Genomic DNA, 24,408 nt, shown 5'->3' with positions numbered 1-24,408 from the left:
GACACAGCTCTATACAAGGAACTCTCCACATATGGGAGGAAAATAAAATAATGATCACTTTAAAATATGAGTCGCCCATGGGCGTCGTCCGCATAACGGTATGATTGAGGTTTTTGCGATTTGCTATCGTTCATCTTTCCCCATTAGTTCAGACCGTTCATGAAATTTTTATATTATTCTGTCGATCACACCGTGAGATGATCTGATGTCCCTATTCACAAATTACTTGTTCTTAGCACGAACATAACCGGGGCCTACGCTACATAATTTTCATATTAAAAGAAACGTTTACATGATACACAAACAAACACACATACCATTTAGCTAAACCCCGGACTCCTCATCTATCACCAAGACCACACAACGTGCACATAGGTTCTGTTTGAACTCAAAAATATATGCACATAATTACGAAACATACACTGATATATGGATATATACACTTCATGCACAAAGGAGAGCCATTCCTAGAAAGAAACAGCATGGTTATCAATGTCTCCGGCCCAAGGCGCACGCCTGGAGCAGCTCGCTCAAGGGCGCCATCATAATCCGGAGTCGAACTGGCCGACTCCCGACCGAGAGGTACTGTGGGTTTCTGTAGATCCCTAGAATAGCTATAGTCTCATATCACCGGATATCTGGGGGAGATCCCTATTCATTTATTAAATACCTTTAAAAATCACCGTGATATTATCATTATACAAGTATTCTTAGCTAAGCCATTTAAACCAAACAGAAGAGCGCGAGGTTGACCCAGGGCTCCAAGTCTTAACACAATGGTATAAAGGGATTCCTCTGTCACGAGGGCGAGAGCCAGACATTCACAAAAAAAAAAAAAGGAAGGGCGGCCATTCACTTCGCACGGCCATTTCTCATTCATTGGCCACGCCAGATTCTTCTCTCCCTCACACGTCCACCCTCTCATCTCGGGGACACATATCCATGGCCCACTTCATTTGTTTATTCATATTATCGTGGAATTCCCCTGAAATACTCTTTTATTCTCTCCCTTCTCATTATTAACGCTGAACGTCGACTGTGGGCACGATCACTTCTAACTCATCTCATCGTAAATTACTCGGGCATTCGGCCCTCTCACTACGTCTCATATCGCGTATCTTCTTACCTTGGGCATAGGGCTCTCATGACCCCTTCAGTCCACCTCTTCACACTCCTCGCTCCTACCACAGGAAATATACCTATATTTAAATCTTCTGACCAAAGATTAGGGACTCCTGCCTCTGGGCCTCACCCCGGCTATAGATTAAAAAAAACACTCCAAACCATTCTGGCCAATTACTCAAAAATCACGGGAGACTTGCACATGGTTCCTCACACCTACCTAAATAACACACCATATACCTCTCTCGGTCGGGATTTCTTCTTTCTTGCCGTACATGCACCGATTATATGTGTAAGCTAGGCATGCATTGACTGACTGACCCATGAGTTTCCCCGGCATATACGACAGCCACGTGGGACAGTAACTACCAACATTTTGACATGGTTTTCCCTGCTCGCCAGCACTATTGTTCCAACCACCCCTAAGGGAAACTCAAATATCCTCCTAACCTTGTTCCCATATTTGCTAGGACATTCTACATATTACTAGAAATATAACCCTCACGATAAGCTAATCATTAAGAAAAAAGAATGAGTCGTCCGGGAATTTTAGCTCCCCTGAATTTACTTCAACTATCTAAAGGTCAATAAAATTTCCATATAGGACATGCATTATCTTACAACATTTTGATATTTACAAAGAAAGCTAATCCTATCCCCCGGTTATGTGACATGCTTAGAAATTAGATTTGGACATCACTCATCTGTTTGGTGGCCGTTGTTTCTCCTTCCCCGGGAGACCCATGGTGGAGCTTTAGTGCCGCATGGCTCCGCGGTTGGCGGCGGGCGTGCAGTCCTTCATCCCTGGTCCATACAAGTCCGACATTCTGGGGAACTCGTTCACAGCTGAAATCTTACAGTAATCCAAATGGGTGACACTTTACACTCGTCACACGGCCTCTATTTCAGAGTTTACACCACGAATAAGACTGTCTTTCAAATCACGGCGGGCGCGTTCACAGCAGGGATCGGGTGGCCCACGAGACTCGAGCCCCCTGATTCAGAGTAACACTTTGGGTAATACCAAATTATGAATTTCACTGACTCATTAAAGCCGGCACTGTCTCAGCCGTATTCTGCTACTGTTTGTAAATTATGCTCGCGGATTAACTAGTTTGACACGCAGCACAGAGACAATTCACCTAGGCTCGTTTGGCCTCCCGTTCACTTCACAAAGGCTTAGTACTACACAGCACTTTCAGTAAGCGGTGAAGGGTTTCGGACTGTAAACTGGAGCACCGCGGGACACAGTGTCCGTCTCAACGACCCGCAAAGAACAACTGCCCTCTGTGATGGCCAGCCCGGCCTATATTATCTTGCCCGCCGGAAGCCTGGGGGCGTAAACGTTCACGGTTCATTAAGAACAAGAGCTCCTTTCATACCAAGAACTGAAGACATTTAAATAGTGCATCTTGTAGCCCTCAGTCTCCTCTTTCATTTGAGCAAGGCGTGCTGGACCTACGATCGGCAGTTTTTATGTAATTTGCTTCCCGCCTTTGATTAATTCATAGTGTCCTTCGGGGGGTGGAGTCATCTTTTGAGCGCGACTCTTAGCTTGGGTGACACTCTTGTATTCACATGTGTTAGCGATATGTTACATCTGGACAGCTGGTGACCTCATTTCTTCCCCTGAATAAGTTATTACATATTTTTAGGCTGGGAACCGCAGAAAATTCCGCTCTATTCAATGGTGCGTCTCACATAATTTTCCTATGTCTGGATCAAAAATATCATCGCATTTTTACGCGCCAAAATCCGACGTTGGCACCCGTGACACGTGCATAAAAAACCGGAAGTTCCTTATGTTAGTTTGGAACTCTGGGAAGCTAAGCCACACCTCGGGGCGTATCTGACTACTCCAGCATCGCGTCCCCTTCTATCTCTCTCTGCAAGTTGAGAGGGTATTTCCGTGGGGGCTTGGCTCTTGCTCTGTCTTCCCTTTGTTTTGCAGGCGCTCTTTCGCGGGTTCCATTCTGGCCGGACGCCGCTCGATCCCCATCGCCCATACTGCTACCAATGACGCGACCTTTAGGAATAATTTTAATGGAGTAGAAAGGCACATATCATTCCCATGAGCTGTACTGGACACTGTACGGTTTCAGTATGTCCAATTTTAGACACAAAAGGAGTTGTCTATATCTACTTTATTACTATGTAGGTAATTTACATATGGAACTATAATTGTAACTTAAGATTTTGATTTCAAATGATGAATTTCATATCGGTTCCGAAATGACTTGACAATTCTAATATCCTAAACATTAATTCTAAATATGTGGGTCCACCTTTTCAATACACAAAAGACTAATTTGTCGGATCAGATCATTTGATACCGATTGTGCTATATATGAATGTCAGAGCTTGTCCTCAAACATACAGAGAGATCTAACGGGACCAAACAAGGTATACACTTAGTAACAGTAAACACTAAGCTCAAGGAAGCAATGCCGTCACTGGCTGAGTGGCTCAGATGGTTGAGGCGCTGGTCTTCTGACCCCAACTTGGCAGGTTTGAACCTGGCTCAGTCCAGTGGTATTTGAAGGTGCTCAAATACATCAGTCTCATGTCGGTAGCTTTATGGCATGTAAAATAACTCCTGCGGGATAAAATTCTGACACCTTGACATCTGTGAAAAACATCAAAGTAGTTAGTGGTACGTAAAGCCAATAACATTATTATTATTATTATTATTATTATTATTATTATTATTATTATTATTATTATTATTATTATTATTATTATTATTATTATTATCATTATTATTATTCATTAGCAATGCTGTCGAGAACCCAAGAGGAGTTCGCAACACGAAAGGGGGCACGGGAGATAGAGGAAGAGGAAAACAGGACTGATTCAGTAACATACATTGTATTAAAAATTTTCAAAGGCAAGAAAATAATCAAGGAAGTTTCAACTTGCTTTCAGTACTCAGTTATAATTCAACACAACACTAGTGACCAGCATGATTAAAAAAATCCTCGGCTCTTCAAGAGACCGCTATAACAGCGGGGCAGGCACAACTTGCACACAAAGTAGTGGAATAGTTAAAGCTAATTACTTCACTGAGTTACAGTACATCAAGAAGTGAAGGGGATCATCAGACATCGCAAACACTTCACCAGTTTAAAAGTGACAAGTTTGACAACTACACCAAAATTACATTCACATTCAGAAATGATTAACATTGATTCTAGAATCCACTTAGTCAAAAAAAGAACTTCTAACGGATCACATCAGAATTCTATCACTATTGAATAATTTGAATGGAATAAAGGTTCCTTACACAGAACAACTTTCAAAACGATCCCGAGGATCATCAACATTCAGCTTAAGTTTTGGTGACAAAGGTGAACACGCAAAGATTTAGAATAGTTGTGAAAAATATTGAACTGCGCACATCAGTCTGCCATAGGCATGTCCACATTGCACTACTGTCACAAGGGATCACAATACCATGAAATTTTGCTAGGAAGAAAAGAGAATACAGGCTAGCCATATTGAGTAATATAAGAGGTTACAAAGGTTCATAATGTAAGCATCCACACATAAACCAAACATGGCTGTCTCTTATGACATAGCTTCAATGTCCAAGTTTGTATTCCTTTAAAAAGAAAAGTGCTAAAATGCTCTCGAGGATGGCTTGGCCTACGTTTGCAGCTTGTTGGTAACCCAATAGATGGGGCAAGCTTGCATACAGCAAGTTCAAGGTAGAGTACAATTTGTTTTCAAAATTAACCCTTGATTTACAAGGCTACGAAAGTGTGTGGTATGAGTAGGTCCACCAATCACAGCACAGTAACAATTTTGGAAAAGAGTAGAATGTACACTAGGTATGACGTTGAGGTCACCTGATGAGACAGCTTGAATCAATGTGACAAAATAGGCCAGAAGTTTGCTCGGCAGCTGTACAGTGAGAACTTGGTGTTGTACAGTCCGAGCGTAAACATGTTGATGGCATCACGGCCAGGAGGCGAGATGAGGCAGAGGTTAAATGCAGTCCAAACGAACCCAGAAATAAGGTGAGCGGTTATTTTACTAAAACACTACAAATTAGTGCTAAATTTAGTCTTAGAAAAAACATGGTACATGTTTCAACCCTATTTGGGTCATCCTCACCCAACTATACACATTGGAAAAAAACTTAAACAGTTATAAGTATGCTAAACAATTTAAATGGATAAATTGTTGAAAAACATAAAAGAGCTAATTAAAGTGTTCTTAAAACACAATATACGGTTTGACTTGGAGTATCTTCTTGCTTCGGATTTAATAAGAAATGACAAAGTGATTTGGAACAAACTCATCTTGTGCTAAATCAGGTGTCTGTCAGGCTGGGTTGAAGGAACTTCTCTTATTCATTATGGAATGTAGACCTTGTTAATAGACAGAGTGCTTTGGATAGTAAAATGTCAACACGCAACTGGATGTATTGAATATCACTAGTAAAAGGTGTTATGGTCTTTCTGTGTTTGATGGAGAAATCTAAAACGAAGGAAAAACTAAATAAGTATGCTATAGAGGAAAGGAAATCAAGAAGGTAGAAAAACAAATTGGGCAAAATAATAATGTAAAGTACGTATTCCCCATCCCATCAAGTGGGCTCTCTCAGGTCATGTCACATTGACATTCAAAATTACACTGGCAGGCAGTGCCCAGGAGCTGTTGTTGTTGGCGCGAGGCAGTGGGGGGAAGGGGAATGAAGTGGAATCAGCAGGTTGCCTATCATGTGCTGAATCCAATGCTTTATTGGTTGTCTATTCTGAATTCAATTTTTATAGTTTCATCAAGAAGAAAGAAGAAATTTCATTCAGATTGAAGTTAAGATTATTTCTTGGTTCCAGATGTATGTGAATGTTATCAAATATCTCAAGCAAGGCACCTTTATTAACTACAGTGGAACATCGATTCTCTGTTTTTGAGGGGCCATGGGAAAAAAACGTAAGATATGGGAAAACTGAAAATCTGGGAATGAATTAAAACCATCAACAATTTGCTAAACATCACAATAATTACATATGTATAATTATAATCTAACAAACACTCCTAAAACCAAACAAACTGCAGCCCTAATGGGGCTTGGTCAACCAAGCGACCGCTACTCAGCCCAAAGGTCTGCAGATTACGAGGTGACGCGCGGTCAGTTTGATGAATTCTCTCGGCTTTATTCCTGGCTGTCTAGACCGGGATCACCATATCACCGTTAGATAGCTCCTCAGTTAACTTAAAACCAGCCCTCATATCCAGATAAAAAATGCTTGATGTGGCCAGGTATCAAACCCGGAGCCTCTGGGTGAGAAGCAGGCAATCTAGACCACGCGGCCAACTTCAGACATTAATTACATGAATTACAAATCTCAATACTTTACATTCACTTTTACTGGGGAAACTTTGTCAGTTTCCCTAGACAACTTCTCTCATGTCAGCAATTTGGATCAGCCAAGCTCATCGAAATATCCAATAAATAATGCCAAGCAGAACAACAATCAATCGCAAGTAGTTTTTAATTCTTTAATCTAATCAAATAAAGCATATCAGATACAAATGCGGCCAACATGATGGCAAAATCCCTTTTTTATCTTCCATTGTAATTCGGTCACCAGTGTACTGTTTGTAGTAAGTTTTTGGAAATCTAGTATCGGTACCGCATAAATTAGGCCTATATCGACTTTTGAATGTGGTTTTGAATGTTAAGTATTGATTCTCAAAAGTTCTACAATGCATTAAGTATTCAATTATTCCTGTCTTTAATCACAAGCAGATTGGAAAAAGAAAATAAACCCATCAAAACTCCAGAAATATTGGTTTATTCATCAGCTAAAATTCAGGTGAAAAGCTCTGGACAAGCCAGTGCGAGTGGCAAATGATACGAACATTTTAAATGTTGCGATGTGCAAATAAAACAAATGCTGTTTTTATAAAGACATTTTATCATAAAAACTTAAACATAAAAATCTCCGTTGTATATTAGGACCAAAACAGCAATGGCTTTAAATATCCAAAGTGCAACATCTCTTCTGGTCTCAAGAACACAATCGTATCTGATTACATTAAATACCGGATTCGTGGTAGGAAGAAGCAATTTCGGTTCCTTCCTGGAAGCCCAGTGACTATATTATATAGTGCCCTGTGGGAAGTGCCGAAAACCTGTTCAGCAATATGATAGAAAAAGTAAAAATTAAACATCTAATTCTGTACATAATTTAGATGTTTTATAAGTACTGTAGAAGTCCGTTATAACAAGAATTCATAACCGCGAAAAATTTACTCGCTATATCGGATTGTCGTTATATCCGATATTTTAAATAAAAGGCGGGGAAAATATTGCCGGCAATACACATTAAAAATCGGTATGAAACGGCACTCAGTTTGTTCAAAACTTGCATTTCCACAGATGATATCCACACTACGGTTTATTTGTTTGTTTTTCAAAATTTAGTACTATGTGAAAGTGTATGCTTAATTTCATTTTGAAAAAATATAGTTCTGTATTTCTCCGAATCCAAGATGAACCCCACTTTTTCCTTCAAAAAATTTTAATCAGGCTGAAAAAGTACTTTGTAAAATCATATGAATGCCTTTGTTGTACAGTAGGCCTACACACTTTTAGACGCCAAACGTTGGTTTTCGTCATGCCTTTTTTTTTAAATGGCTGCGCAATTATTCTTTATTTCTGTGGGTTTAACGACCATTAACTTAAGATTGGCGTCATTAATGACCATTAACTTAAAATTGGCATCATTATACTGGAGAGAACCCGTTGAAAATTTGCCGGCAATACCTATTCCATGGGTCTCTAAAATACAACGATCCATCAGGAAATTATTCTTGCTGTCTATAAAACTCTTACTTTTACTCAGCGTCAGATATAACCGGCTACCACTACACATACGTCTCGCTTGCCGGCTAGCGATATACAGTCCTAATTGCAGACGGTGAAAGTCAATGAACGAGTTCATTGCGCCTTCCGCCCTTGCATTTTTCGTGCACATACCTCAAAATTTCATCTTCGATTTTTTTGAAGCGTCGCGGACTACTGCTTGCATTTTTGTACGGTACGCATTTTTAAAGCTCTATGTCTTCACGCTAATGCCAAATATTGGCTTTAGTTAGGCCTATGCCGTATTTTCTTGCGGCTGCACAGTTATTCTACATTCTAAATTAGCATCATAATATCGACGAAAACCCTTCGAACATTTGCCGGCAATACCTTTTCCACGTATCCTTACAATACGACTATCCATCACGAAAATATTCCTGCTGTCTATAAAACTTACATTTATTAAGCGTCAAGTACAATAGACACGTTATAACTCTGCCACTGAGTAGCCTGCCTTCCTAAGAATTCGAAGGCTCGCATGTTTTGATGCCATTCTGCAGATTTGAGAAACTTTTTTTCAGAGGCTAATAGAACGTCATTCTCTCTTCACTATTTCCCGAGATCCAGTGACGTTACACACAGGCACTGTACAACCGGTTGTCACGGCTAGCGATGTATAATAAAGAGGCGGTCTTTTATTGTCCACGAATTTTGTGTGTGCGTGCACGTGCAGGGGGTGAAAAGAAGGAGCGTAGTTACCGCGGTAGTTGCCAGTGGTATCCGTTAACTTACTGCCAGGCCGCAAATGCAAGACAACCCTTGAGTTTTCTGATTCTGAGAAAAGAATACGTAGTTTTGGATTCGGAAAAATATGGTATCACTCCAGAGGCAAACACTTCAGTTTTCTTTTTCAAACGGCGTCACCTAACCTAACCGTATATGGATAATGAAAACATATTTTAAACGCATGTAGAGAAATTATAATCTCCTCGCTAAAATTTTACACGTAAATAGCCTTTCCAAAATTTAACTAGACGTGAGTAGATATGAACTATCCTCTGAAATCATCGATGTAGGTACTCTGCCATATCTTGAGGCGTATCACATTCTTACTTAATTTCCGTATGTAACATTAAAATTAACAGATCGTTTACTTCAGTCTATTTTTAACGAGTTAACAACTGCTATCGGCCATGTTATATTTATGCATTTATTACGAAAACGTGCTATCCTCTTTCATTTCGATTTTCTTTTTTAGAGAACAGCAGTCGACGGGTATAACTAATCGACTCCAACATCGCCCAATATAATGGTCCGTTATTGGACATAAATTTTCCAGCTAATTCATTCTTGGTTGCCTGTGTTTCACCCCCATGTGTTAAGTTCGGCTCATCAGTTGGTACTTAGCACAAACACCAAGATGCATGGCTAGTGCATACCGTGGAAGCCACTGCATAGGCTACTTGAAGCCACCAGCAGTACCAATGCACTATGAGAGACTTTGTCTCGTTTCCAAAAATTGATGTCTGCCTGGCCATCAGATGATATAGATGTTGATTCCCATAGGGAACATGAAATATTTGTCCTGAATGAGTAAATTTATAATACCAATATAATGGTCCGTTATTGGACGTTATAAATTTTCCAGTTAACTCATTCTTGGTTGCTTGCGTTTCACCCCCATGTGCTAAGTTGGGCTCATCAGTTGGTACTTAGCACACCCAACAAGACGCATGGCTAGTTTACAAAGAGTTTACAAATTATTACCAATAGTTTACAAGGAAAATAACAACGGAATTTGAAATTTAATGCAGAGGCCTATAGAGTTGCTGTCTTCTCCCAATACGCATCAGCGAGAGACGCATAGCTTCACAGGCTTACCCTAAATTGACACAGCACTACAGGAGGCAACCCGGATGGAAAATTAAATTTTACATTACACAAAAGGTTAATAAAACAGAATTGCCTCCAAAACAAAAGATATGCCTAGCTGACGAGCTAAGGTATTACAGAACGAAACGGTGAAAACCAGGGTCTAAGGTGAACTCCGAACAAATGAATTTACATATTATTTTAACCTTTGAGAAAAGAAAACATGCTCACCCCGAGGGACTGGAGTCGCTGAGCGGACCGCCTTACAAGGTGCGTCCAATTGTTAAGACGTATGAAAACCAAAGACGCGGGTCAGAGCCCTGCTCCTGCTAAGGAGCCAGAGGCCGGAAATAGAGAAACACTCAAACAGCCACAGGGAAGCTACCTGTGATTCGACCCGACATTTTCACCAATAAAAATTATTGTTATTTTCACCAATAGGATTACAGCACCATATATGGTAATGTGGGAAACATATTCTAGAGATTTCGATTGCAAAACTCAGCGATTGTGTGTCTCCACGTGGCAAATACAGAGTGTTACAAAAGATGGGTTACAACAAACATACTACTGGAGATCTCCGATACCCAAAATACAATTTCCTCCAACTCTCATAATGATTGAGTAAATATCAACAGTCTTTCCTTTAAGTCCTGAAAATTCTTTAAATTCACAAAAAACTCACAACAAATAAAACACATACCAAACAAACAAATATTTAATTTAATTCTTCGAAAATGTCTTGAGAGTTCCTTAGTTTTTTCAATGACGATATCATGACAAATTTTTATTATAATGTCAAGAATTAAATGATTCCATCCACTTTATGAACTCACCACCGACAACAGTATTACATATAGATATTGAAGCCATAACAGATATCACATATATAAGTGAAAGAATAATGAAAGCCAGAGTAAAACTTGGCAGTAACAGTCTCACAATAATCCAAGTATATGCCCCACAGACAGGAAGTAATGATGATGGAAAGCAAGAGTTCCTTGAAAATTTGGAGGACCATGTACAAGAGGATAATATTATGATAATAGGGGATCTAAATGCCCAAGTTGGAGTAGATAGAACAGGCTATGAAGAGGTAATGGGGGAAGGAATGCTAAAGGCTAGAATGTCCTAGATTTCTGTGCCAGAAATAACATGATAATAAAAAACACCTCCTTCAAGAAACAACACAGCCATAAAATAACCAGGTACAGCTGGGATGGAAGAACTAAAACAGTCATTGTTTATGTAATAACAGATAGAAAAAGTGGAGAAGGCGTGAGAGATGTAAAAGTTATTCCCAGTGAATGTTTAGACAGCGATCACATGCTACTAATAGCTGACTTCTACTATGAGGTTGTGCGAGTACCAAGTACAGAGAAAATACCAAGAATAAAAGATTGGAAATTGAAAGGTGAGGCAAGTAAAACAAGCTTTTCAAGAGCTAGTAAGGGAAAAGGTACTGAAGAATTAATTACAAAGTACACGGGAGGAATGGAACCTGTTCAAAACAACACTAGTGAGTTGTGTAGCAGAAGTATGTGGCAAAACTAGAGGAGGAAAAAAGAAGAAAGAGACCAGTTGGTGGAGTGAAAAAGTAAGAGAAGCTATTAAAGACCGAAGTATGGCAAAGAAACATAAAGATATTGAGAAGCAAAAGCAAATGCAAGGTGTCTTACCACAAGATAACCAAAAAATAGCTGACCTGGAATATATATATAGAGATAAGAAATTATTAGTGAAGAGAATTGTGAAGGAAGAGAAGGATGAGGAGGACTCAAAAGGGAATCAAAAAGATGTGTGGAATATTGAAGAGTGGGAGATCAGACAAAGAGGATATTAAAGCAATTGAAACAGAGGATGGAATCCTAATCCAGAATATAGAAAACATCAGAGAAGTAATGGGAAACTATTTTGACAATTGTTAAATGGCAGTGAAGAAGAGGAGCATGAAAACAATGAACCTATCAAACACGGAGAAGAAGAAAGACCAATTACATGGTCAGAAACAGAAAATGCGCTGAAGTTTATGAAAGAAGAAAATCACCAGGAGTAGATGGATTATCTGCAGGTATAATCAAAGCGGCAGGAATACAAGGTCTTCAGTGGCTACATCGAACCCTAGGAGTAAGAGAAAACAAGATACCAGATGAATGGAAAAAAAAGGATTGATCATACCAGTATTCAAGAAAGGAAGCAGAAGAAAATGTAAACTACAGACGAATTACCCTGCTATCACACTGCCTCAAGATATTAAAAAAATATCATAGCGAAGAGATGCATTACAAGAAGGCAACATCGAGTGGACTAGATTCAAAGAAAGCATTGTCGGAGCTGCAGTAGAAGTTTGTGGTAAAACTAATAGCAAAATGAAGGCAAAAGAAACTCCTTGGTGGAATGATCAGGTGAAGATTGCTGTGGAAGCGAAAAATGAAACCAGGAAAGCCAGAGACAAAGAAATGCAAAAAGGAAGTCAAAGGAATGAATCTAGAGTAAACAAACTGCAGAAGAAATACAGAGATCAGAAGCTACGAGTAAAGAAAATTGTGGCCGAAGAAAAACAGAAAGCTTGGGCTGATTTCACAGAAAAACTAGAGCAAGACAGCAGAGCTAATTCTTAACTACTTTACCGAACAATATGAAATATAAGAAGAGACAATGAATACATAACTGCAATAGAGGAACCAAATGGTAACATAGTTAGGGAAGAGACAGAAATAAGGAAGATCATGAAATCCTATTTTGATAATTTATACAACAGTACTGGGAAGGACTCCAATGATGTAACCACGCAGGTCAGTTTAAGCTGCAATGATGAGCCTGACCAAGAGAGCCCACCAACATGGAAGGAAGTAGAGACGGCCCTTAATAGTATGCCCAAAGAAAGATCAACAGGATTTGATGAAGTCAGTGCAGATATGATCAAAGCAACTGGTGCAATAGGAATACAGTGGCTTCATAGAGTAATTAATGCAATATGGAAGGATAGCCAGATGATTGGAAAAAGGGAATAATAATACCTCTCTTCAAAAAAGGATGCCGGAAGAAATGTAACAATTATAGAGGGATCACTTTATTGTCTCATGTTTTGAAAATATTTGAGAAAATACTTGAAAAAAGGCGAAGGAAAATAATAGAACCACAAGTACAGGAAGAACAATATGGATTCAGAGAACACCGATCAACTACTGATCTCATATTTGCACTTAGAATACTGTTAGAAAAGCATTGGGAGAAGGGCAAGGACTTAACACTAGTGTTTTTGGATCTCGAAAAAGCATTTGATAGTGTTCCAAGGAAGACTATATGGGAATGCTTAAGAAAGAAAAATGTACCCAAAGGGCTTATCCAGAAAGTTAAAAGGCTTTACGAAGACTGCTGCAGTTGCGTACAGATAGGAAACGGTAATTCTGATTGGTTCCAAACCACTAAAGGAGTGCAACAAGGCAGTACCCTTTCACCCTTACTTTTTATCACTGTCATGGATGAAGTCATGAAAGAAATTAAACAGAACAACAATATGGACATCAATGCATTTGCAGATGATGTAGTAATTTGGGGAAATACAGAGAAGGAAGTCCAAGAGAGGCAGAACACCTGGAATGAACATTTGAAAGCACACAGATTAACAATAAATAAATCAAAAACTGTTACTATGTATGTCAACAGGCAGAAGAAGAAAGGAAAAATAATGCTGGAAGGTACACAGCTGGAAAGAGTAGACCAATATAAATATCTTGGGTGCATCATTTCAAGTGATAACAGAATACAGCATGAGATTAACAACCGCATTAAAAAATCAGCTCAGTTTTACCATCAAGTTCGGAACCTCCTCTGGAACGAACAAGTTCCCTTAAGATCAAAGCAGATTCTATTCCAATCATACTTCACCCCCACAATAACACATGGCCTAGAAACCTGCACAACAACCCAACAAGTGGATAGCAAACTACAAGTCTCAGAAATGAAGTTCCTATGAACTATGGTACAGAAGACAAAAAGGGACAGGGCAAGGAATGAAAGAATAAGGGAGGAAGCTGGTGTGTACCCATCCCTGAATGAAAAAGTGACAAGGGCCCGTTTGAAATGGTTTGGCCATGTCAAACGAATGGAAGATAGAAGGACAGCAAAACAATGGCTACACACAGTTGTGGCTGGAAAACGGCCAGTAGGAAGACCTAGCAAGAGATGGCTGGACCAAGTGAAAGAGGACATAGGAACAAGAGGAGTCAGCTGGGATGTCGTCTTGTGAGAAGAGTGGTACATGGACAGACAGAAGTGGAGAGTGCTCGTAAACCACACCCGGGCAACTGGAGTGGAAAACTGATGATGATGATGATGATGATAGCAAAGAGATTAAGTTTGAAGAAGAACAACACGGCTTCAGAGGCAATAGAGGAACAATAGTCCTAATTTTTGCCATTAGACAACTAATGGAAAAGTACTGGGAAAGGGGAAAGATCTGATAGTAGTGTTCCCAAATATAGAAAAAGCCTATGACAGTGTTCCAAGAAGCAAAATATGGGAATGTCTGCATAAACTACGGGCTCCAAGTTCTCTAATTTGTAAGATTCAATTACTATATGAAAACTGTGAAAGTAGTGTACAAATAGGGAATGGTAGATCTGAGTGGTTCCAAACAAAGAGAGGTGTACAACAAGACAGTGTACTATCTCCACTTCTTTTCCTTGCACTCATGGATGTAATCATTGAGGAAATTAAAGCTGCAGACATGGAGATTTGAATGCATTAGTGTTTGCAGATGATGTTGCCATTTGGGGAGAAACGGAGCAGAAAGTCCAAAGGAAATTAGATTGCTGGGTTAACAGATTTAAAGAATATAAGTTAACTGTGAGTAAGAAGAAAACTGTAGCAATGAAATTGAGCAGAACACCCAGCGAATGTGACCTCAAACTTCATGGAGAAAGAATTGAATGTGTAGAAAGCTTCAGTTATCTTGGAAGTATTGTATCGAACCAGGGGAGTGCTAAATTGGAAATTCAGAACAGAGTGACAAAAGGTTCCACGTTTTTCTATCAGGTACGAAATCTAGTGTGGGACAAGACAGTTTCCGCAAAAGTCAAACAAACAATGTTCAAATCTTACCTCCTGCCAATCATGACACATAGGTTGGAGACCTGTGTGTTATTGAAAAGAGACATCAGCAAAATGAAAGCATGTGAAGTGAAACTTTTACAATCTGCTATGCAAAAAATAAGAAGAGACAGAATTAAAAATGAGTGCATCAGAAATGACATGCAAGTGACCTGTACGATGGAAAAAAAAAAAACTACGTATTGCACAGTTGAAATGGTTTGGCCATGTGCAAAAGATGGAAGAGACTAGAACCCCCAGACAGTGCTGGTAAATCGCAGTACCTGGAAGGAGACCTGTTGGACATCCTGGAAGAAGGTGACTGAACCAAATAAATGCAGATCTTATCAAGAAAGGAACAACACTGCAGGATGTGAAAGGAGAGAAACTCTATAATGAAAGGAACTGATGGAGGCATATTGTCCACAAAGAAGCTTACCCGGCCTGCTGGAAGGATATCCAGATGATGATGATGACCAATCTCAAATTGGCAGAATCATGCTTGAAAGAGATATTTGTAATACTGATTAAGCAAGGTAGAATACCCTATATTTGTAACGAAAATATTGTAAAGCTAAAACAAATACAGAAAACTTTAATTGACCAATAAAATCTACAACTAAACTAGAAAGATGAGTTTATTTGTTTCATGTGTAAGGGGAAATCTCACCTCATGCCCGCTTCTGTTCCTAGTAACCTAGTGTGCCGGGTTAAGCAATTGTTTAGAATTTTATTAGTGGGATCCTTTATTATTTTAGGAGTTATTATCTTTAAATAAAAAATCTTTTATTGATATATAGTCATTTTTTGTCATCAAAACAGTGGTATTCCCTTCTTCAGGTTTGGTGTTTATTTTCTTAATCTTTCTTTTAATACTTATTAGTTGTTTGTTGTAGTTATGTGACTCTTCAGATTTTTGTTCTTTAAATATCTTGCTTACCTTTTCCTAACTTTGTATCTTGACTCATCTAGATTTTCTAATGGCAAATTGCTAATATCCTGTTCAATTTCAGTTACTGTGGGTGTCAAATTACTGTATTTACGCGAATAATTCCTGCCACCGAATAATCCCCATACCCTAACTTTAGGAAGGCTGATTTTTTTTTTTTTTTAAATGTCAACATTGATGCAAATAAAACCCGCACCCCAGTTTCGTGCCTCAAATTTTTTAAAAAAATATGCAGGTATTATTCGCGTAAATACGATATTAGATTTGGAAGAATTCCTTCAGTTATTTTTGGGACGCTTACTTATGGTGGTTCGTTCTGTTTCATTCAAAGATAACTCTCTTGAGATTTTTGATGGGTAGGTTAAAAATTTGATTATCCTTTTCATTAAAAGGAATGGCATCTATTCTAGAATTGGCTGCTGACTTTTTGATTCTGCAATTTTTCAACTTTTTATTTAAGGTGTTTTGATTTTTCATGTTTTTCATCTTATCCATTTAAATTGTTTAGCATATTTTATAACTGTATAATTGGCTGAGGATTACCCAAATAGGGCTCTAACATGTACAATATTTTATTATAACTAATTTTAACACTTGGGTAATGTTTTAGTCTTTTATGCATTGACAAAGTGGGGCTACAAATATAAATTCTTTTAGAATTAATACTCAAGAATTGAACATTTTGATACATTTACAGTAAGCAACAATACTCTTTGGTCTGAACTTTAAAAAAAAAAGTTTCAACAGCTTATTTTCTGTTTTGAAGTTCTTATCCCAAAAAGAGTGGTAAAGTTAGGATCATTCTGTTACAGTATGTGACAGTAGATGGTGCTACCTGCAACTGTCTGGCTGATGGTCAAGCAGCTATTACCAAACTTGACACCCGTAGGTGGGAGGGGGACCAATGGCTATGGACAGAGATGTCCTCACTTTGGAGCTTAGGAAATTATGCATAAATTCACCAGAAAGCAGAACAAGGTCAATGGTTTAGATGGCAGAAAAGGACTCCAGTCGCAACGACAGATAAAACCGAAGAATTTTCTCCTGTCAGCAAAGTCTCTACTTCAGTGAACCGGTTTCAAATGACGTCTATACTGCTGTGGAAGAGCTTAAAGTTGCACCTGTTAGTAGGTACAAAATGCCTCTGGGAGTGACAGCATCACTGTATTAATAGCCTAAACATGAATATGGTACTTGTAAACTTGCCTCCGAGATGGTTATGGTGTACCCTGAAGCGATGCATAGTTCCTCAGGTGCTGGGGGAACTGTAAAAAATGGGTGAGCAGTTGCCAAGAACATGATGGTGGACATAATCAGCCTTTTGACCCTGACAGGAAAGACTGAAAAAGTGGGGGGTTTTATGGATAAAGAGAGCATAGAAGTGATGGGGATGAGCATAGTTAAATGGGAGGGGAAAGGAAAGAAAAGAATGAGGGAAGGATTTACACTATACTGGAGTGGTAGCTGAGAGGCAAAAAATAGCATGGGCCTGATAATTTCCAAACAGCTAGAGGAGGGTGTGGATACAGTAGAGTACATCAGCGACAAGATAATGAAAATTGACTTAGAATGAGGAATGAAGTGAAGGACTTCATACAAGTGTATGCACCAAGGCAGAAAACAAGGAGGAGCATACTGAGGAATTCTTGAGGAAACTAGAAAATGAGGTAACTGATGTGGGATTGATCATAATGGGAGGCTTAAATTCACAGGTGGGAAACGAAAGACGGGGAAAGGAAGAACTTATTGGACCATAGGGAAGTTACATGTGCCCCCATTATTCCTGACGTGCTCAGCTGGAGAGTGGGAGTCCCAATGGTGGACCGTTCGCTGTCTGGCTTCGCTTACTTTTAAAGGCAGGGAAAGATACAAGGGCTAGCGACAATGATACAAAAATTAAATTTTAAACAGCAGGTTTTGACATTTATTTACAAACTAGCACTTGATAACATGTATAACAAATTATAATAATTAAATCAGAAATGAAGTGAATAAGAAAGTAGCTGGTATTGAGGTTCCTATTATCAGTGTCATAAAGAAACTCAGACTTCAGTGGTATGGGCACATAATGAAAATGAACAGGAAAAGACATGCCAGAAAATATTTTGACCTTAATCTCGTAGGAAGAAGACCACAGGGAAGACCAAGAAAATGTTGGATAGAGACTATAAGATCAGATGTGGAGGAGAGAGGATACAAATGGGAGGATGTACTGGATCAGGAGATGTATGAAGACAGAAGGAGATGGCGAGCGCTTGTACACCATTCCCGGGAAACTGGAGTTGGGAAATGATGATGATGTTGATGATGATGATGATGATGATGATGATGATGATGATAATGGTGGTGGTGGTAATTCAAAGATTAGAAATCTTCTCAGCCAGTTTCCTTAGATACAGCATTATTGTTCTCCGACCTTTCGAAGTTGAATTACACTGCAAATATAACAAACTAACATTAGCCTACTTCTGGCTCAATGAAAATAAATTAAAATTTTATGTTGCGAGGACCTCCTGCTAATAATACTGTAATTATTTACAGGTTGCAAAATTTCAAATCTCACTGAGCTGTCTGGCTCGTAAATGATTCTAAGTCATTTTGAATTATCAGGTTCATTCATGATAACATCCACTCCTTCAAAATGAAATTTTAAATTCTTTAAGTAAATGAAGTAAATTATGGCGTAATTATTTTGCAAAATCTTCTCCAAAAAAATATTTAATCACGTCCTACTTGTGGATAAGCTTAAATTATCTTATATCATTCATCAAACATGAGATCCATTGAACTGTACTTAAAAATGTATTTGTAAGAAATACTAGTTAAACATGTCTCTCTCAGACTTATTTCCATTAAATTATACTCTCACAATTATTATTTCCATGAAACTTCCTTCAATATTTGACTGAACAACACGTGAAGTTAACTCTTAATATCTGACGCCTTGAAAAAATTAACATTACAAGCTTTACAATAACAGTGAACTTTGTCCACACGATTGAAATAATACGCACTTATTCATTGGTGTTGGGTACCTTAATCTTGCCTCAACTTAATTTTAAAATAAAATTCGCTGAAGGTTTAACTTCCAATAAATCAAATCAACTCAAACAACGATGCTGATAACCTGGGCCCAACATGATGAACACGTGGCTAGGTCAAAACCACATTTCAAAAATATCACAAGTCAATGAAAATCACTACAACACTCGCACAACATTCACACAAAGACACACAAATAATATTTACATTATTTACATCGAATTCTAGGCTTTGAAAGTTAGATTTTGATTTTTACCACCTGCACCTGAAATATCACGATGTCGGTATCAGTAAAAAAATCCATTTACGACTCTCTCAGAAATGTGATGAAAATCTGAGTGATCACTTTGTCAGAGATGATGAATTTTTCACAACGTTGGTCATAATAATATCAGCGGTTGATATTTGGAAGAATTGACATCTACAGATACGCACATAATACAGGTCAAACATTAGCATTTGAATTCATGATTCATGACATTTATTATTACTTAAATCTACACTCATCAATCAACACGTGCTCCACATTTGAATAAGTTATGTTTCACCAAACACTTACTCTTCAAATAAATTAAATAATTCAATAAATACAGTAAATTGATTCGTCGGGATTCTGCCATGTTCCAGGCTCATATTCTACCTAATTGAGCACATATTAACATCTTACAACAAGGTCAAGCAATATTTAAACTCATGGCCCTTAATCATTGGTTTAACCTGAGCTGGAATAATAATAATAATAATAATAATAATAATAATAATAATAATAATAATAATAATAATAATAATAATAATAATATATTATTATTATTATAATTATTATTAATAACAATTATTATTATTATTATTATTATTATTATTATTATTATTATTATTATTATTATTATTATTATTATTATTATTAAACATGCTAGATATTAATTTCCCTTAAATCAGAGTTCAACAATGAACCAGATGACACTAACATGTGTGAAATCCAACAAGATAAACAAGAAAATTTACATTGAAATCCGGCGTAACAAGTATGCCGTAAATCTGTCCCACATGGCTTCCACATTGAAAATAATTTCAAAATTTTATGCGTGAGGACAAAGATTTTTAAATAACACTGAACTATTAATTGGGACATTTAGAGTAATTATAGAAGACACGCACACAGTCTAGCTACTTTAATAGAATCCAATAATCACTCACACACAACGTGACAACTCTACCAATTCCCATGTGAAAGAAGAATGAAAATATTAGCTAAATCTGCAAATCTAATAGAAATACTACCTCTAATAAATAAGTAAGCATTATTTCTACAAAGATGAACAGGTAAAACATTATAAATTGGTACTTAAATGTATGATGAAACTGGATTTCTGCCGATTATCTGGAATTACTGGATCACATGTTGCTGGTCATCTGCTTCCATCGTTATCTCCCCATGTTAGATGTTGCCTACATTTTAGTACACCATCACAGCAGCCAAGTTCATACCAGAAATAATGTAGGTTTCCTCTTCAAGTAGTGTAAACATTTTGATGAACTCCAGTAAACACGTGGCAATCCTCTTCTTTCTTCTGATACAATGAAGGCTGAAACTGACACAAAATTTTAGTAGATGTTCCACACACAAATACAACAAATTTTATAGATGAACAGCACTTAACTTAGCCTTTGAAAATCTGCCGGGCTCGTTGACTGTTATACTGTAAGAGGGTAGTAGATTCATAATGCCGCAGAGTTGAAATATTGCAGAGTTCAATTATCAAAGTGACATAGTGCCCGCGTCATAAAAATCCAAGTAGAAGAATGCAAGTAAGAGAGCGTTTCTTCGGAAAACTTGTATATAAGTGTTCCTCAAGGTGGGTGTGTCTCCAAATTGACTCGTAATTGGCCGTTATCTTACACCTGATAGGTTACTACAGTTCTCAAAAGTACTCTCACTAGAAGATTTTGACACGTGCAATGCACCTTGCGATGGCCTCGAGAGTTCCCACTGGGTCATGTGATACAGCTGATTAGTCGATTGAAAAATCAATACTTCTATCTCGGCTGGTAAAATCCAGTTGTGTGCATGCAGACACGTCTTTGTAACAAAGGACGGGAAATATTTCACCCGTACTAATGAAATAATAGCCTCATTTTAACACACAATAAAATGTTTATTATAGGCCAAATTTGAAGGGGACACATGTTATATAAATCACTTTGGCTCCGTATTAATGATATTTGACTTTATATAATGACAATAAGTTATTTTGTTATTTTATCCACGTAATCAATACTTTCTGGTGGAAAGGGTAAATCACAGACAGTTAATGGATGTAACATATGTACCAAGAGAAGCATTTGATGTAGATAGGAAAGATGAGAGGGGAGTGAGAGAAAAAATTGAAGGAGATAAAGGTAGTAAAATCGAAGTGTAGAAATTAAAAAGAAAAGAATGTACAGGAAGAACTTCTGTAGAGACTGAAACAAAAATTTCCAGTTACTAAACTAGAAATGATTTTTAGATGAATAGTCCAAGTTCAAAATTGCAATTGTAAGTGGGGCAGAGTGTGCCTGCAGTTGAACATTCGAGTGTGAAAGAAAAGGAGACGAGGTGGAATGAGAATCTGAGAGAAGCATTGGAAGAAGACAGCATGGCAAGAATGGAATAGGGGTAGAAAAGATTGAAAGTAAGGGGAAGTATCTTGGTAATAAAAGGGAATGTCAGAATTTAATGAGAGAAACCCACTCTCGGCAGCCCTGAAGATAGTTTTCCGTGGTTTCCCACTTTCACACCAGGCAAATGCTGGGGCTGCGCCTTAATTAGGGCCACGGCCGTTTCCTTCCAACTCCTAGTCCTTTCCTATCCCATCATCGCCATAAGACCTATCTGTGTCGGTGCGACATAAAGCCACTAGCAAAAAAAAAAAAAAAAAAAAACACGTTTCTAATGATTATTGACAAAATTGTAAAGGAGACGAAGAAAGCATGTAGGAATGGGGAGGAAAGTCATTGTGAAAATGGGTGATCATAGCCTTAAATTATTGACAGTTTCAAATACCTAGGGAGTGAATTTATGCAGAATACAAGACTGGACATGGAGATTAGCAGGAGGGTGCAACAGGGCATTGCATTCTACCAGAGTGTAACAAATCTTGCCAGGAATAAGGAAGTACCAAAGAAGTGTTGAGAGATAATGTGCAAAAAGTATTTTGCAACCATATTGACTTTTGGGACCGAGACCTTTACAGTGACAGGTAGGGTGGAGAATAGAATTCAGGCCAGCTAAATGAAATACTTGAGTATGATAGGAAAGCCAAAGAAAGACAGATTGAGAAACAAGTATGTGAGAAAGGAAGTTGGAATGGAAAAACCTAAATGAGAGAACTGATAAGAGTAAACTAAGATATTTTGTACCTGTAAAGAGAATGGATGAGAGAGAACACCAAAACAGATGATGAAGATGTTGAGGGACAGGGAGTGAAAAGAGGGAGACCTAGAACAAGGTGGGTCAATTTAATAAAGAAGAGTGGAAGAACGACCCTGGACTGTGACTAAATGGTGGAAGAAGAATGTTGATAGGAGAGAGGAAGGTGGAGAATCACCCTAAATACCATGCCCCGACAGGAGCTGTATAAGGGGAAAGAAGGAGGATGATATCCCAAAAGGATTTAATGTTTTGTTAAACTTTCCTCTTTAAGAGAGTGTTTATTTTTCATTTATATCTTGACTGTCTCAAAACTGGATGGTACTACGGGAAAACCTTGAAGCATCGTTTTTTTCAAGGGGGAGGGGCCAAAAATCTTTCTCAGTATTTTTCTCTCCCATCTGTTCAACAGTTCTTCATCTACTTTGGTCATTGTCCATGTTTCAGAGCCATAAGTTACCACTGGTCGTAATACTGTTCGATAGACTGTCAACTTTAATCTTCTACCAAGGCTGCATGATCTAAACACTTTCAATAAAGCTAAGTGAGCCCTATTGCTCGCAGCAATCCTCGCTTTTATTTCCTCTTTCATGTCATTATCTTTTGTCACCAGCACTCCTAAATACTTAAACTTTTCACATCTCTCGTAGTTAATCCCATTTAATTTTATGCACTTGTCTTCCCTTACTACGGTCCTCCTAGATGCAAACAGGTAATGAGTTTTGGCATTATTCACTCTTAGGCCCATTTCACCTCCTTCCTTTTCTAATCTATCTGGTCCTTCCTCTAGATCTTTCAATCTTCTAGACAGCATATCAACATCATCAGCATAAGCCAGATTCTGTGTTACACGGTTGAACAGCGTACCACCTGGATTACTGACCTCCACCTTTCTCATCACATGCTCCAAAACCATATTGAAGAGCAGGGTAGATAACACATCCGGCCCCTTGCCGCAAACCTTGGTTTACTTCAAACTCTTTAGTAAGATTTCCTTCTATTTTAACCATGCATTTAGTACCTGTTAGGGTCATTTGTACCAGTCTTATCAATTTAGTTGGGAACTCCATGTCCATCATTGTTTGATACAGTTTCCTTCTCTTCACACTATCATAAGCCTGCCGAAAATCCACATTATATTCATAGCATTTCTCCATTATTTTCCTGACAGTGAAGATGTGATCTGTTGTTGATCTACCCTGTCGAAAGCCACTTTGGTAGTCTCGTAGTATCTGCTCAACCAGTGGAGTGAGTCTCATAGACAAAACCTTGGCTAAGACCTTATAAACCACACTAAGCAAAGATATACCTCTATAATTTTCACAATTTGCTTTATCTTTCTTCTTATGAATTGGGCAAATAATTGCTAAGCTCCAACACTCTGGCATTTGTTCTGTTTCCCAAACTTCCACAATTAGTTGGTGAACAAGTTGCGTCAACTGTTCACCCCCGTATTTAATCATCTTAGCCGAAATGTTATCACTTCCTGGAGCCTTATTATTCTTCAAGTACTTAATTGCCGTCCTCACTTCTTCTATAAATGGTAGAGGCACTGGTTTTAAATCTAGGCTAGGATCCTGCCAAGGCTGCCCATCCTCTTCTTCCAATCTGACCGTCTCTGCAGCCACATTCAACAGTTCATTAAAGTATTCCGCCCATCGGTCAAGAATCCGGTCTCTTCCCCCAATCATGTTTCCTTCTTTATCTCTACAGAATACAGCATGTGGTTGAAAACCTTTCTGTATGTCCTTTATTTTCCCATAGAACTTCCGTACTTCTTGCATATCATATTGTTCCTCCAAATCTGTAATCCATTTCCTCTCTGCCTCTCTCTTCTTTCTCATACAAATTCTGTCTGCCTCTTTCCTCTTCTTCCTAAATTCTTCTACATATGTTCTTGTTTTTCTGCTAAACATTTTCTTCCTTGCAATCATCATCAAACCATCCTTGCCTTTCAGTCTTTACCTCCACTCCTAGTACTTCATCCAGAGTTTCCTGCAATGCATCCCTCAATAAAATCCACTTTCCTTCGATGTTTTCCACTGCCCAGCTTTGTTGTTTAGCCTCCAATTTCTTCTCCATCCTGCATTCATATAGTTGAGCAGT

At 38.3% G+C, this 24,408-nt stretch overlaps 1 protein-coding gene across 4 annotated transcripts in view; it reads left to right on the top strand.

Annotated features, from left to right (window-relative positions):
• Nucleotides 1-24,408, top strand: part of LOC136877431 (putative ATP-dependent RNA helicase TDRD12) — an 821,384-nt gene that overhangs the window by 592,740 nt on the left and 204,236 nt on the right. The window lies entirely within an intron of this gene.

Source organism: Anabrus simplex, chromosome 7 (genome assembly GCF_040414725.1).
Source record: "Anabrus simplex isolate iqAnaSimp1 chromosome 7, ASM4041472v1, whole genome shotgun sequence".
Classification (NCBI taxonomy): Eukaryota; Metazoa; Arthropoda; class Insecta; order Orthoptera; family Tettigoniidae; genus Anabrus; species Anabrus simplex.
Note: the sequence above shows the minus strand (reverse complement) of the source record. Positions and strands in the feature narration are given on the sequence as shown.